General features: G+C 45.0%; 1 long non-coding RNA gene across 2 annotated transcripts; it reads right to left on the reverse strand.

Annotated features, from left to right (window-relative positions):
* Positions 1-3,585: 3,585 nt before the first annotated feature.
* Positions 3,586-6,546, reverse strand: LOC139356509 (uncharacterized). Of its 2 annotated transcripts, XR_011608467.1 has the most exons (3): positions 6,389-6,546; positions 5,076-5,295; positions 3,586-4,134 (listed from the first exon to the last, which is right to left on the reverse strand). It is a non-coding gene; the product is annotated as an uncharacterized lncRNA (long non-coding RNA). The 2 variants fall into 2 exon arrangements; XR_011608468.1 differs by lacking the exon at positions 3,586-4,134 and having other exon boundaries at positions 4,831-5,295.
* Between the last annotated feature and the right edge of the window lie 2,807 nt (positions 6,547-9,353).

Raw genomic sequence — 9,353 nt, forward strand, 5'->3', positions numbered from 1 at the left:
ACAGAATTCTGATTCTCCCAATGGTGTCTACTTGGGTGCTGTATTAGTCTGTTTTCATGCTGCTGATAAAAACATACTAGAGACTGGGCAATTTACCAAAGAAAAATATTTAAGGGACTTATAGTTCCATGTGGCTGCCGAGGCCTCCAATCATGGCGGAAGGCAAGGAGGGGCAAGTCATGTCTTACATGGATGGCAGCAGGCAAAGAGAGACCTTGTGCAGGGAAACTCCAGTTTTTAAAACCATCAGATCTCGTGAGACTTATTCACTCTCATGAGAACAGCATGGGAAAGACCCACACCCATGATTCGATTACCTCCCACCAGGTTCCTCCCATGACATGTGGGAATTGTGGGAGCTACAATTCAGGGTGAGATTTGGGTGGGGACACAGCCAAACTATATCAGGTGCCCTTTTCCAACGTCAAATTTTTTCCTTTCAAATAAAAGTATGCATTTGTTGGCACCCCAAGCCTGTGCTTTCTCCACCTTCAGAGAGGGAGACCAGTCTCCAAAGCCCAGGATGGTAAACCACAGATATGGAGTGAATGTCATTCAGATAATGCATGGATCTTTGACTGTTCTGGTTTTTCATCTTTGTTTATGTCAGTGGTTCTCAACTGGGGTCCATTTCTTCTCCCGGGGACAACTGGCAATATCCGGAGATACTACTGGCTGTTACATCTTGGGAGGATTTCACTGGCATCTAATAGGTAGAGACCAGGTTTGCTGATAGCATGCCATGGTACACAGGAGCACCCCCACAGCAAAAAATTATGATGCCAAATGTTAGAATGGTGCAAAATATTGAGAAACCTGGCTTATGCCTTTTATCCATCTCTAATGGATCTTTTTGAACCTCCATCTCTTTGAGCTTGATGTGCACTGAACTCTGGCTCAAGCCCTGTTCTACCCCGGAAAGCCTCCTCTGAAGGACAATTGGTGGCTCCTAGCCCCTCCCAATGGCTGAGACAATAAGACCCTTGTTTACCACGGCCAAGATGCTAAATCAGTAGTTCTCAACCCTTGATGTTCATTAGAACCACCAGGAAGGGGGCCCAGCATCTGAGATTGGTAAAAGTTCTCTGGGTGACTCTAGCGAGGCTGGGGTCAAAAACCAAATCTCTGGCCCTTGCTACTCTAGGTGTGGTTGAAAGTGTGGCAGCCCCACCACCTTTTTACAAATGCACAATTTCATCCCCCAACACATGCGTGCAATTACGGAACCAGAAGTTGCATTTTCACTCACATGCCCGTCAAACATGGGAAACTCCATCCTGGATGATGTAGCCCTGCCTCTCTCCAGCCTCACCCTCAGCCCCCTTCCAGCCTGTTCCAGCCTCAGCCATCCTCCCTGGGGCTTCAGTGTCATCTTCCCAGAGGTGCTGGCATATCACCCCCACCTGCCCCCACCTCATTGCTCTGTTCACGCCATAGCTCATGTCACTGTCTGAAATTACACTTTTTTTTGTTTTGTTTTTGAGACAGAGTCTCACTCTGTCACCCAGGCTGGAGTGCAGTGGTGTTATCTCGGCTCACTGCAAGCTCCGCCTCCCAGGTTCAAGTGATTCTTCTGCCTCAGCCTCCCGAGTAGCTGGGACTACAGGCATGTGCCACCACACCCAGTTAATTTTTGTCTTTTTAGTAGAGATGGGGTTTCACCATGTTGGCCAGGCTGGTCTCGAACTCCTGACCTCAAGTGATCTGCCCATCTTGGCCTCCCAGAGTGTTGGGATTACAGGCGTGAGCCACCACGCCGGGCCTGAAATTACATTTTTGTTTGTTTGCATGTTTGCTTTCTGTTCTCCATCTCCTCCCAGGTAGCCTTCACCATGGCAGAGACTGCTTGTCTTAGGAATTGTATTCCTAGCATGAGGAATAATGTTGTTGTTTAATTTCTGAATAAATGCTGCTGCAACTCTTAACGACATTTAACAACTGATATCCTGAGTTAGGTGTGTGCTTTTTCTTCTTATGACCTCCTCTCCCCAGCTGGATTGGGATCTTACCTCCAGGAAGCATCTTTCTATTGATGGGCGTTGCTCTTGAGTGCCTGGCCTGGAGGCTTCCTGTAGGCAGTAGGTGCACAGATTGTATGGATGGATGGTGAGCAAGAGTTTTTTGATTTAGGTGGTTTTTTAAATAGTAAATACATTCAATGACCAATCTTCCACGGTGAGGGAGAGCGTGTGCTGGGACTGAAAGCCGCATGTCACCACCAGTCCTATTCGAATACTGGTCGTCAGCGCTGTGAACTAAAGCAGAACTAATACTTCTACATTTCACTCTTCTCCTGACCCCACCCGCCAAGATAAAGATGGAAAGACCCTGGCATCGTCCAGTGGGAGGGAAAAATCAAGCTCCACAGAACTTTTCTAAATTGGATTAGCATCTCCTGCCCTCATGTGCTTCTTTATTCAGGGAATTTCCAAGTCAATGTTGCAGACGTGAACGTGGCAGGGGATTGCACGCTTTCGGGATGGAAGTATTTGGGCTTCCTAAGTGCGTCCACGAGAAGAGACCAGTTACCTCACGTTTCTTCTTATTTTATCTTAGGCTCTAAACATAGCACACAGTAAATCATCTCGGATATCTAGGGATCCCTTTCTTCAGATGATTATAAAGACTCAACTGAAATTGCCGTTACCCTCATTTCGCGGTGAGGAAAACAGAACTGTTAAGACTACCTGTTGCTGCTGATCAGCCAACTGACGCCAGGTGGTGGGTCTAGCCCAGGAGGCACGGGGACTCCATGGGTCTCTAGCTATGGGGCCACCCCCACGGATCACACGGTTTCCAGACCCTTAAGCGTGCGTTCCATTCCCCACCTTACAGCCCATCTCTCATCTCATCAATACTTGGAGGAACCGAGGAAAAAATTGGTGTGAGAAGTCCAGAGAAGGAATCTCAACTTTCCACTCTTTGCTCGATCTTCGGATTATGTCTCTGAACAACCTGAGCCTTAAACAAGGGTTTAAAATAGCAGAAAGGCAGATGGTAAATGCAACCCCGCCCAATAGGTGCCATTCAAAACAAAAATGCTGGGGGTGGGAGTTTTGCGTGTGAAAAAGCCATCCAGGGTGGTGGCCATTCAAGGAACCCCTCCAGAGGGAGGAAGCGGGTGAGGAACTTGGTGAAAAGTGTTTGGGGGTGGGGGAATAAAGAAGCCTTAAAAGGGAAGCTGAAGGCTTTGCTGCCTGGCGGTGGCGGTGAGCAGCGGCTCCCTCCTGCAGGGGGACTTGATGAATAGCGCTGCAGCGTCAAGCTGGGCCCAGGCTCGCGGGCTGGGAGGCCAGGCTAAGGCAGTGCACGCGGGGCTCAGCCATTCTAAACGCAAATGAAGGGGAACCCTTTCCACCCAGGCCCAAAGGGGGAGGATTAGAACAGGGAGTTCAAAGCTCTCAAATGGCTTGTTCGTTCTTTCTTTTTTCCTCCCCCCCCTTTATTTTTTAAAGGGGCCAGAAATATGGCTGGTGATTATCCCAAGTTACTGCTACAAAGAATTTTGAAATTAAAAGATAAGCACGCCGAGGAAGCTCAGTAATTTTCATAAAAGGGGACTTAAAACAGATGTGCCCTCTTTAATCGAAGCAAGCTTGAAAAAATAGGAATGCATTTTTAACATAGCAGGGAGAAAATCACATGGCTTCGCATTTGTCCCCTGAGTATTGCTGCGTGTGAATATCTGTGGGCACGGCGAGATGGTACTAACGCGCTCGGGCAGCCGCAAATGGCAGGTGAACGTGCTTTCATCTTCCTGGCCCTGGGGTAAATGACCAGCCTCTGTGCTCCAGACCTTTTGCTAACTAATTTAATTTTTTTTGAATTCGTTCAACAATCTGCCATCCAGAATGTGACGATGGCATAAAGCAACAGACCATTATTTGCAAGGAAAGCCCAGATTTTGTCAACAACGTAACCCTTTTCTTCCTCTTCGCAGGAGACGGTTTTTCCACGTTTTCTTTTTGACAGTTTGCACAAAGCAAATTCACTCTTAAACAAGGTTGGTTTGTTTTTATTTCAGATTGTCGACATGTCAGCCATTCAGCTTTAGCCCCAATTCATCTGTTCACCAGATGAGGGTAGCTGTGTGTCAATTCTTACCAAAACCGGAGTGTCACTTCTCCTCCTTTCCTGCATGGTGAGAAGGAGACAAAAGTGCTTGGTCTGAGATTCCCTGAGAAGAGAAACCAAAGACCGTCAGACCAGCAACAGTGCCTTTAACCAGTGAAACCAAAGACCATCAGACCAGCAACTGTGCTTTTAACCAGTGAAAAAAAGACCGTCACACCAGCAACAGCACCTTTAACCAGTGAAAAAAAGACCATCAGACCAGCAACAGCGCCTTTAACCAGTGAAAAAAAGACCGTCAGACCAGCAACAGTGCCTTTAACCAGTGAAACCAAAGACCATCAGACCAGCAACAGCGCCTTTAACCAGTGAAACCAAAGACTGTCACACCAGCAACAGCGCCTTTAACCAGTGAAAAAAAGACGGTCAGACCAGCAACAGCACCTTTAACCAGTGAGATAGGCAAATGTTTAAGCATATTTAGGAGTAGCAGGGCACGAAAGGCAGCAGTTGGTTCATTCTCTGTCATCGTTTAGCTGAGCACGTATCCGAAGACTCCCAAGCTGTTTCCCAGGTGATGCAGACTATTGGTGGATACTTTTGGTTGTTGTTACTTTAAATGTTTCCTTTTTATTTTCCATAAAAACCATTTAGCTCATCTTTCTCATGGAAAGCAGGCAAATAAAACCCCAACTCCATGCCTTGGCTATAGTAGATAATAAGTATCGGCTGACTTTTATTGCTTGAATTCTTTTAGAATTATTTATTTTCCTTTTTTTTTTTTTTTTTTTTTTGAGATGGAGTGTTGCTGTGTCACCCAGGCTAGAGTGCAGCGGCACGATCTCTGCTCACTGCAACCTCCGCCTTCCGGGTTCAAGAAATTCTGTTTCAGGCTCCCAAGTAGCTGGGATGACAGATGCATGCCACCATGCTCAGCTAATTTTTGTGTTTTTAGTAGAGACCGAGTTTCACCATGTTGGCCAGGCTGGCCTGGAATTCCTGACCTCAGGTAATCCACCTGCCTCAGCCTCCCAAAGTGCTGAGATTACAGGAATGAGCCACCCGACCCAGCTTCTTTTCCTCTTTTAACTTGGAAATTAGGCTATTCAAATCCATTTCCACTAGACCTCATAATGAGACATTTTACAATGTTGGGTTTGTGGAGACTTTCTTTGAATCACTTCCTTTCTTCACCTCTTCATCCACACTTCACCTAAAACTGAGCTAAAGAAACAGCAATGGTCAAAGGGAATGTAACCTTAGCTGGGATGCTTCAGGTCTGTGTTTATTTTGGTTTTACATGCATTCATTTATTCTTTGGGCGTCTAAATTTTTCAATTATTTATTTTAACATTTAAGTAATTCTCCTTAAATAGGTACTACATTGACAAGATAGCACATTTAAAATGTAACAATTTCACCCCGGAACAGTAACAGCTTATGGACTGCCATTCTCATCAGTGGCTAGGCCACATTCTGGAGATTATTTTCGTCCATATAAGAAGATATCTCTGGGCCGGGCGTGGTGGCTCACGCCTGTAATCCCACCACTTTGGGAGGCTGAGGTGGGTGGATCATTTGAGGTCAGGAGTTTGAGACCAGCCTGGCCAACATGGTGAAACCCTGACTCTACTAAAACCACAAACATTAGCTGGGTATGGTGGCATGTGCCTGTAATCCCAGCTACTTGGGAGGCTGAGGCAGGAGAATCACTTGAACCTGGGAGATGGAGGTTGCAGTAAGTCGAGATCACACCACTGCACTCCAGCCTGGGTGACAGAGTGAGACTCGGAAAAAGAAAAGAAGATATGTCTGTCTGTCTGTCTGCATATATATCCTTTAAAAAATTACTCCAATAGTGGCACACTCTAGCACATATACTTTAACCCTAATTTTGTTCTGCATTAAAAAAAATTTTATTTCTATAAGTTATTGGGGAACAGGTGGTATTTCATTACACAAGTAAGTTCTTTAGTGATCTGTGAGATCTTGGTGCACCCATCACCCAAGCAACATACACGGAATCTGATCTGTAGTCTTTTTTCCCTCACTGCATTTTTATCATGCCACACTCTGAAATTATAATTTTTAGGAATTGTTTTGAGCATGTTTTACATTTCTCTATCACTTTATTGCATAGGTGATAGAGAAATTAATGCTCATTGTAAAAAGTGTGAACAATATACAGGGTGTAAACCCTGGAGGCCTCCCTGCTCTCTCCCTTCCATCCCCACAGCGGGTCTTCTTCCCGAGGGGCTGGTGGCAACGCCCTGCTGTTTATCCATATCCACCCCTGCGCCTTTTCCTCTCCATGTACTTGGATTTGTGTGCATGCATCCATAGACAGCGATCATCTGTGATTTTTATTTTCTCAGGCAACGATTTGTTCTATGGATCGTTTCTTGGTGGTGCAGGTGGATCTCACTCCATCTTGTTTTTTTTTACTTTTATTTTAGGTTCAGGTCGCTAGGCCTCTTTCTGGAGATTAGTGTACAGGTTTGTTATAGTGGTAAACTGATGTCACAGAGATTTGTTTATTTCATCACCCAGACACTAAGCATAGTACCCTACCCAGTAGTTATTTTTTTTGTTTCTCTCCCTCCTCCCACCCTTCACCCTCAGGCAGGCCCTGGTGTCTGTTGTTCCCCTCTTTGTGTCCATGAGTTCTCATCATTTACCTTGCACTTATAAATGAGAACACATGGTATTTGGTTTTCTGTTCCTGTGTGAGTTTGCTTAGGTTGATGGCCTCCAGCTCCATTAATGTTCCTGCAAAGGACATGATCTCAATCCTTTTTTGGCAGCATAGTATTCCACAGTGTATACATACTGCATTTTCTTTATCCAGTCTACCATTGATAGGCATTTAGGTTGATTCCATATCTTTGCCATTGTGACTCTCACTCCATCTTCCTAACGCTGCAGTGTATTTAGCTGTGGGAGACTGTTTTGTTTGTGGACTTGCAAACCAGCATCTGACGTTCCCAAGGCAATTACCAAGAGTCACCTGAGTCCAGCTCCTTCCTAATCATGGTTTGTATGTGTTTATGTTTGATCTTTCCTGTTGAATTCATAGTTAACCATTTTCCTTTTATTCAGTTTGTCTAAAATGTAGTAGCAAAAGAGAACCAGGCATTTCTCTTGGTATTAAGAGTGAATCATTATAGCTGCTATTTATTAAGCAATTATGATGTTCTGGGATATTTAGCTACCTCCTCTTGGTTCCTCACCATAAACCTTCATGATAATATTAATGTTCCCATTTTATAGAGGCGGGGGCTGATATGACACGTGATTAAGCAACTATCCTGTGTTGACCCAGCTAGTGACTGGTCTTGAGTTCAGGCATCTCTGACATTCCTGTCCAGGCTTTCTTCACCGTTATCCAGTGACTCTTAAAATTTTCAGGAAAGAATGTTACTCCATGTCCTTGGGTCGAGTCTTTAGTATTTTAACTCTCACAGTTGAAATACATCTCTTTGTTTGAAAGTTTTTCCTGATATGTAACATAAGGCTCCCTGCATCCAGCTGAACTTTTCTCAACAGGGAGAAGGCTCAGCTGAGCATATGACATCATCACAGCCATCACTGTCCACCATGACACTTAGGGTCTTGTATGTTCCCTTATCTGCTACGTGACATACTTGGACTTACTGCAATTTGATGAACTTCCGGATGGAAGCCGTCCCGATGGCTGACACATGCAGGCTACTGAAAAGGGAAAGAGGGCCCCTCCCGCGTTTTGGGTGGGAGAGGTACTCACTGAACCCAGGCCACAGCGTTATCCCAGGATGCCTGGCAAGTGGCTAGGAGGAAGTTAAAGTGGCAAACCACGCGCAAGACATCACTGGAGAGTGGATGACTAAGGCTGGATTTGGGGGCTGGATCCCTGGGTTCTATTTGGGCAAAGGACTTCCAGTCTCTAAGCTGTTTCTCTTACTGCCTTAGAGGTAGTAGAAGGAATTTATGAAGCAGCCAGGTGTAGTGAGCTTTTACATACTAAGAGGCTCATCAATATATTCAATTTTATAGCTTACATTTCATGAAAATTGATAAATTTTAATATTTTTGAAGTGATGGGGTCCTGACTTAGAGATGGTTTCATGCACAAGTCCCACATTACAGCCTCCTCCCTCTCTGGGGACGTGTGAAACGTGTCATGGACGGGGTGACTCAGTGTGGTCAGGGCCAGTTAGGGTGGAAACAGAGGGTCGAAGAAATAAAAATGTCAATCAAGGACTAGATTCTATCCTATGCCTCAAATTCAGCAAGTTCAGAAACATGGCCCTACATTTACTCCTGTCCAAACCAAGCCCTGTGTGGGTGAAATGCATGAAAAGGCAGAAGGCACCAGTCATTGGACTCCGCCCAAACTGTGTATGATGTCATCCTTCATCCAAATCTATGTACGTGAGGCACCTTTGATTGTGTTTTAGGCAGTGTGTGTGCTCAAGATCTCCAATTCTCAGAGAAAAAGTAAGTGTATTTGCAATTCCTTTACCTGAATGCAAGCTCAAAAACTGTGTTTTTGACGCCTGGAACCCAGTGGCTAGCGCTAAGCCGGACCCACAGCGTGGGCTCAGGAGAACTTGGTAAGACACGTGCAGGTTAGCTTCCTCCATGGAAAGGGTTTCATCTCTTGCTTTCTGATGTCGTGGGTTGACTTTGGTAACTACCGACTTCTCAGAAGGAATGCGATGCTTAGAAATGATGGTTTTTATTTGGAGGGGGTGAGGATGATCCTTTCTGTTGAGATGGCCATAAAGTAAATGCTATAAAGATTGTGCCTTCTCTCAGATTTCCAAGGACCATTGGCTAGTTGGCTTTGGTGCTTTGACTCTGTCACTAAAGTGACTCATGATCTAGTCATGAAGTTCAGCAAGTTGAATAATGATAAAGCACAGTTACTATGTGCTTTAACATTCCCAAGGCAATTACCAAGAGTCACCTGAGTCCAGCTCCTTCCTAATCATGGTTTGTATGTGTATATGTGTGTGCATATCCCCCATTTAATCCACACCATGAACAAGGCACCATTACCACCCCATTTTATAGAAAGCCATAACCTGCCCAAGAAGGATAGGGAGAACTTGACCCCAGCAGTCCGGCACCTCCGTGCACATCTAACCACAGAACCCTGTAGCCATTCTGTAGCAGAGATACAGCACCATGTGTCTCCACTGTTGAAAATTGTATCATAAAATATCAAAGAAGGAATAAATAAATGGATGTTTATGGACAGGAGGGCTCAATATTGTAAAGATATCAGTTATTCTAGACTT

The sequence above is a fragment of the Macaca nemestrina genome, chromosome 10, assembly GCF_043159975.1.
Source record: "Macaca nemestrina isolate mMacNem1 chromosome 10, mMacNem.hap1, whole genome shotgun sequence".
NCBI classification, from domain to species: Eukaryota; Metazoa; Chordata; class Mammalia; order Primates; family Cercopithecidae; genus Macaca; species Macaca nemestrina.